Source organism: Pocillopora damicornis, chromosome 2 (assembly GCF_964200805.1).
Source record: "Pocillopora damicornis chromosome 2, jaPocDami1.2, whole genome shotgun sequence".
Lineage (NCBI taxonomy): Eukaryota > Metazoa > Cnidaria > Anthozoa > Scleractinia > Pocilloporidae > Pocillopora > Pocillopora damicornis.
In genome coordinates this window covers 26683831-26690835 of record NC_142671.1, presented here as the reverse complement: position 1 = coordinate 26690835, position 7005 = coordinate 26683831, and the positions used below count along the sequence as shown (strand labels likewise).

Below are 7005 nucleotides of genomic sequence, written 5' to 3'. Positions count from 1 at the left end.
CCAAAAGTAGAAAAGAATATCTTTAAAAAATGCAATTTAACATCAAATGGAACAGCTACAATGACTTTCTCGTTACCATTTGGAGTTTTAAGATCATAGTACAGATCAGCCACAACACAAATGCTTTCAATCCTTGACACTGGCATAAATGCTCCGACACATTCAACTTTGAATGATGGCAAACATACTTGAATGAGCAAAACCACAATAAAACCCTGAGTGTGGGTGGACTTTATGTCAATGAACACAAGCCAGCAGGTACGGGAAGTCTATAGTTTCACCACTTGGGGATCAAATGGTAACAGTGTGCTGAAAGAAATACTGTATGATTCCTGTGTATAAAGAAGGAAACATTTTATTCTACATTCTAAATAAGATTGTTCTCACTGGTTACACTCCAAAAAAAGTTCATAGAGATGATTACTTAGGAAAACAGCAGAGTATTACTCTCCATCCAGCCATTTCCTAGCTATAAGTTTACGTGATGAAATGAGGCTTTTTTTGGGTGTGGCAGACCATTATGCGGAAATCTAGTACGAGATTTAGACAGAGATAACACACAATGGTTTGATTGTCCTCTCTCAGACGACAATGGCCAATGATTAAACTTTGCAGACGCATTTTGATTTCAAACTTTCAATGAAGTTAATTTAAAAAATACTTATTATAATATACATGTAGCTCAGGGAGTGGAATAGATTAGAATATAATTCTAAGTTATCGTCTGATAATCATATAATGCAAGAATTGTTTGTGCTCCCCAGAGCAAAAGTTTCTGAGCACCTACCCAAAAGTTTGTGAACATCAAAGCAAAGTTTTGAAAAGGCCACAGCAGAAATGAAATTAAAAACGGAAATAAGCCCCAAGCTCTTCTATGTGTCTAGCCTCCCGTGCAGATAATTCCACGCAAGATGCTTCTGATCTTTTCTCCAGTACCGTTCACTTCTTATTGCATATTTCCCGTATTTCTTATTTTTCATTTTTCCACTTTTTACAGTATAATCAGCATGTAATTTTTTTTGAAGGGAAGTTTACCAGAGTTATAACTTGCCTGAGCTCTAAGACTGATCATTTTCAAGGTCGGTCTATTGGTCAGTCTATTTTCAATTTTTCAATGTCACGGAGGAAGAAAATTACCTCAATACTGCGTCGTTAGTCAACTAAAGGACTGGGCATACCCCGGAAGTTGGATTGGATCGGTCCTAGATCCCGTTTTCATAGGCATAATTTCAAAACCAGGCACAATTTTAAGCATAATTTGCAGTGCTGGTACCATAATATGCTACTTTTACTGACACAATCTATTAGGGCCTGAATATGCGTAGCCAGAAGAATGGGCTCCTGGCATAGCCTGATAATGGGGTCCGACGGCTTATACCAGGATAACCAGAGTGGTTCTTTCCTTTTAACAGCAAGCCTTTTATCTCTTGTAAATTTTATATGTCATTGGTAGGGAGCCACTAAATGGAGCATAATGCAAAATCCTGAGCATAATTGTGAGCACAATCAGGAGGAAGGGATTGACTCCATTGTTTCCTGATGTAAGCCGCCGTCAAAACATTACTTACAGTGTGACGTCACGTAGCATCATAACAAGAGCTTCGCCTGGCTTGCTCAGTTTAGCAAGAGGACGCCATTAGTAGCGAATAAAGACAACTTAGACAGTACTTACATTTAGACTGGCATTTGCACTGTACTGAGAGATAAGAAGCCATGTATACAATAATATTCACTAGACCGTTATTGTGTATGACCTTTAGCTGCTGCGATAAGTCTGCGTTCTGTACTTACTTGGTGGAATGGGATAGAACCTTGGTGGGATATGCCTTGGCTAGAAATGACTCCACGGAGGTGCGTCCACCCTAAGCAATTGTGGAGGAACGTATGATCGTATTCGCTACCTCCCTTGTGCTGATAGCTTGTCGTATCTCTTATTACACAAGAAACTAACTAAGATATGATCCCTTCCTAAAAATTCCTAAATGGGATCGTGTAGCTCATTTCATGAAGACCCCTCGATACCATTCACAAGAGCGGTTCTTAAATAAGGTGGTTGATAGAAGAACTCGATTTCTTTCATTATTTGATTAGGACCTCGCCAATCTCATCTCAAATATTGAAAATTGTAATCTGTAGGCAGAGATGATAAATAATGTGGGAATTCGTTTTCTTTTATTAAATAAAGGACAGAACTTCTTAAGTAAAACAAAGTTCCCTTTAAAATATACACACGATCTACTAAAACTGAAATTGCAGACCTGAGATGGCGACGAAATTCTCTTGCCAGAGGATTCAACTTGCTTCATTTGACGCCAAAGTGAAAGTACACAAAAAGTACACAACAGAGTTGCAAAGCAAAGATCATAGTCGACATTGGAAGAACCATCCACCGAGCAAGCTCATGCCTTCTCGGTGGATTGTTCCTCCTATGACGGCAATATGTCCATTACCTGAGAACAAAATGGAACCTTACTCAAACCTTTCTAGAAAAGAAGGCAAATTTTAATCTCAGGGTGACAGTGGTTGATAAACGAATTCCTTTCTTTCATAACGTTAAGCGATCGCCGGCTACAAGAAAAACGACGTTCATTTAAAAAAAATGATCTACTGGAAGTGAAATTCCAGAACTGAGATGGCGGACAAAATTCTCTTGCTGGAGGGTTTACCTTGGGAAGAAGACGAAGAGTATGTTTCAATGAAATATGACTTTCTGATCAAGAATTTTGAAATAAGGGATTATTCTTGAGACCACTCTTCACTGTGTTCTTACTTTTCACCCTAAAGCTTAATCACTGTCTGGCATCCAGATTTAATTTTCAGAAAATTATCAGAATAACACTTATTTCCCACCAAGCATTCGTCACAAGTTCTGCTTCAGTTTTAACTACTCAACATTACAATCTCCAGCTATCCAACATAATAAACGTGATTTACTTACTCTTTACTTGTAACTCGGGATAAGAGATAATGTTTGTTTCCCTTCTCACTTGGTGTGCATAGTCAGTTTATTGTACTCTTTCAGCCGTCCTTCTGCTACACTTCGCATTTCCTCATTCCTGAATCATCTACGTGGAACGTGAAAACAAACGTATAGGGTTTTGTCTGATGCCAAACATAGTCTCCCAATGTAGAGAATGGATCCCGACCAGTACTTCAGAAAGAACCGGAGGTTTGAAAAAACCAAAATGTTGAGAATGAATAACCCCAACAACCGGGATGATAAAGATTCTGACAGTCTTGCTCATTCAAGGTGTCGAGGGTCATACACATGGACAATTTGTGTGAAAATAGTCACCTGTGAAAAGTTCGAAACAAGAATTTTCTTCCAATGTCAGTAAAAGATCCAGTGCGCGAGAAAAAATGAGCCAACCACGTCAAAGAACTTTAACTGACCTTCACATTGAAAATCGACGTGGAGATTTCCTCGTAATTTTGTTTTTTGATTTACGGAGCTGTTTTTAGTTGTTTTAAACTTTCTTTCGTGCAAATTTGTTACCACTTTGTTAAGAATTTTTTAAAAAATCTGAGTTTTTATTTTATTCAAATGTTGTGGTTATTTTAACAAGTTCAATATATATATTTTTTACGGAGTTTGGAATCTGGCCTCTTTTTTGTTGACGAATTTTTAAAAATGATCCCTTCAATCTTTTTCGGGAAGCGATGCGAAATACGGTACGACGACACGAAATACAAGCTGACCTTTAGATAGCTTACCCGCTGGCCTATTCCGAGAATCCGAACAAGGCAGTGCGATTTGCGAAAATTTCAGTTCAGCGTCGAACGCAATGCCGTATTACCCTGGCGTTACTACACTATGTGTTTGTTCCGGAAAACGATGCGCCACTTTTTCAACCGCGAAAAGGTCACACTAGCCTTCTCATGTAAGGAAAAAAAGCGTTTTTAGTGGCTATCACATTGCAAGGGTTGATAGTGAGTTTGATGTGCTTTTTCGCTTTTCTAAAACCCTGATAACGCTAAACTAAGATTTACCTTTGAAACTCCGTTACTTAAAAGATCATTTTCCATTACATCTTTCCCATAGACGGTTTATGATTTCATTAACATGCAGCAAAAAAGACTGCCACACTGTGACGGAAGGCATAAACGCAAATTGTGAGAAAGGTTTGAATGTGTCTGTTAATTGACGTCACAGAGACTAATCAATTAAACGTAATTGATGTTGCGCGCGCGGTTTTCTACTCGTCAATCGGTGAAATTAGATGACTTGTCCTTACTAAAGCTGCTTCTGAGGTCACTCAAAAAAACTTAACACATCATAGGACAATGAACAATGACTCCTGAGCGGTCAACGATCAAATGACTACGCTGATGAAACGTTTGGTGATCAAAATAACAATGCTTTTTATCAAAATGTTTTTAATTATCAGTAAAGTAGCTTAAATTTCTCTTTTCCGTTAATGAATGGTAAAGGCGTTAGGTCATAAAGCAATTACAACTGTTCGTATTCTTCAGTTATGGCTGGCTTGTCTAAAAACCCAAAAGAAAATTTACCTGAAGGTGCGAGAACTCGTCAAAACCCTCTAAAACTGAGCGAATGATAAAAGAAGGCTTTGCGATTCACTGATTAGAGGTTTTTCAGAAATCCTCTTATTCAATATCATCAGGCCTCTTTTCATGGTTGTATTTGTCGACCTCTCAGAATCACTAAAATCAGTAACTAAATATCAATGTACCCATTTCTACTTCGTCGTCTTTAAGGATGTTAATTCTTGATGCCATAGTGTTTGACGCAAGCCATTCGCACAAGACGAAAAGTATGTAAGGTAATGCTCAATTAAACTTGTCTCCTCTTAAAAAACTGTAAAAAACTGCAAAAAACTGCAAAGGGATTTACCACATATTAATCCGTATACAAGGTATTTCATGATTTCTCCAAACGTTCATATCTCACCTATTTTTCTTCGAGGTGTTTATTTCCGTTACTTTCATTTCTGTTGCTTTCGTCTGATATATGTCTTGTTCCCATGGTGTTTGCGTGTTCGAAAATTTCATCATGGGATTACATGACTCACTTTTAATGTGTCCACAGCTGTCACTTATCGTTTGCGACGACAGCGAATTTAAGCTCGTTAGTCGTCTTAGTGTGTTGCCGAACGGTTGTTTCTGGACCTGTACACAATTCAATTGATCAGTTAATAATAATGATAACAATGATAATAGAGATGATGATGACGATAATGCTGATGACAATAATGTTTATGAGAGACATAATGGCCATTACAATGTTAGCTTACCAGTGCTTTTATCGAAAAGGGATCTGGTAAAAATGATTACAAAGGACCCTACAAAACGTTCTTAAAAATGTTACAACAGAGTTGCACTTATTCAAAGGTCCGAGCAGACTGTGAACAGCTTTCGATCCGTGAAAGTAAGACACTCTTTTCTTAGTCTCGCGCAGCCTTAATCATTACCAGCGCGTATAAGATTGCGTGAGTGAGGCTATTTAAATAATGAATTTGGTACCGATCAAGAGTGCAGACTTTTTTCTTAGATGTCTATATCGATACTATGGCGTCATTTAGCAAACTTGTTCGTCACCTGACCTATTTGACCAAATACAGGGTTGCCTCACCCTGTATAGATAGGAGTTCCCAGGCAGATGAGCACATACAGGACAATCTTCAGACAAAGGAAACTGGATTATGGACTATAGAATCGAAAATGGCTGTAATTCATTTGCCTCGAACAAGACTCACAAACATGATAAAGGACTCCTATGAAAACCATGATAAGGCTCTAATAAGACTGAACTTATGCACTTAATGCAACAGAAGAACCAGTCATACAGGTCTTTAACTCAGTGAGAGTCCCCGTTCTCTTGTCAGCTGGAAAAAGCCCAGCCCATTTAGAATCAACAGTTTTCGCGTAGGCTCTCGGGATGCAATTACTCTTTGAATCACGGTTATTTTCTAAGTGATGCTCGCTCCCACCACCTTTTACGTAACTTGGTGGAAGTCCACAATGAATTCAAAACTTGTTATGGAAATATGGTAAATTGCGTCTGTGTTTACATTCAATGAAAAGAAATTGAAGCTGATTTACATAAACATTCGGACAGACTCAGTTATGTCACGTTTTTCTATAAAAGGCAATTATGCTTGCAACATAAACAAAATATTTGAAGTTTATCCCTTTAAACGGCAGAATCGCCTATTCATTGAATTCACCTACTGAGTAAATGTTCGCAAAACGAAACATTACGCAGTTTATTTCCTCATCAGACCTTGAGATGAAGTGTTATGCCAAATTTTAATCGAATCGGTGGGCGAAATTTACCGCAACTCTTAAGAGGTCAAAAATTCAAGCTGTCTCAGAGGATTTCTTTCACTTGCCTATTAGCCAAAACACTAGATAGATAAACACCTCTCCACCTGACTCAGGTAATGGCTCCCGCTCATTTTTGTCGCAACATCAGTTTCCGTCACTTGCATGTTTTCAGGATTACCCTTATCACCGGGACCAATAATTCCGCGAATAGTTTATTTGAAATGCAACTTTGCTCAGCCAATAAATCATATAGTGACTTAAGGAGTTTCTTTCGATTAAAAAAATATTAATAATTTTCTGACACCTAAAAGGCCGTTCTGCAGTTTCAGACGATAAAACACCGGCTAGTAATTAAAAGCAAAAAAATGAGCCAACCTTCACTCCTAAAAACTAAACGTTGAAGTGTTCCTCGCAGGTTCAGAGCAGTCCTTGTCAAACATATGTCAATTGAAGGAAATCCGTTTTTTTTTCTTTTAATCTGAAGTTCATTGTTAAGGAGGATGTTCTATTTTATTTGTTCTACACCATGACACGTTAGCAATTTGGCACCGTGCACGGAATACATTTTTCAGTTCTTTCGCTTTGTGGGAGTAAAATTTGAATGCCTCTCACCAACAAACTTTGTAGCTATTCATTCAATAAGCTAGTTAAAACGCCTCTACGAAGGTTCAATTTTAAAAAACGGCCTTGACGAGGACAAAGGGAGTGCATAATGGC

At 38.0% G+C, this 7005-nt stretch overlaps 1 long non-coding RNA gene across 1 annotated transcript; it reads right to left on the bottom strand.

Annotated features, from left to right (window-relative positions):
- Positions 1–2057: 2057 nt before the first annotated feature.
- Positions 2058–6829, bottom strand: LOC149050539 (uncharacterized). The gene is made up of 3 exons (XR_016184192.1): positions 6664–6829; positions 4913–5130; positions 2058–3065 (listed from the first exon to the last, which is right to left on the bottom strand). It is a non-coding gene; the product is annotated as an uncharacterized LOC149050539 (long non-coding RNA).
- Positions 6830–7005: the final 176 nt, after the last annotated feature.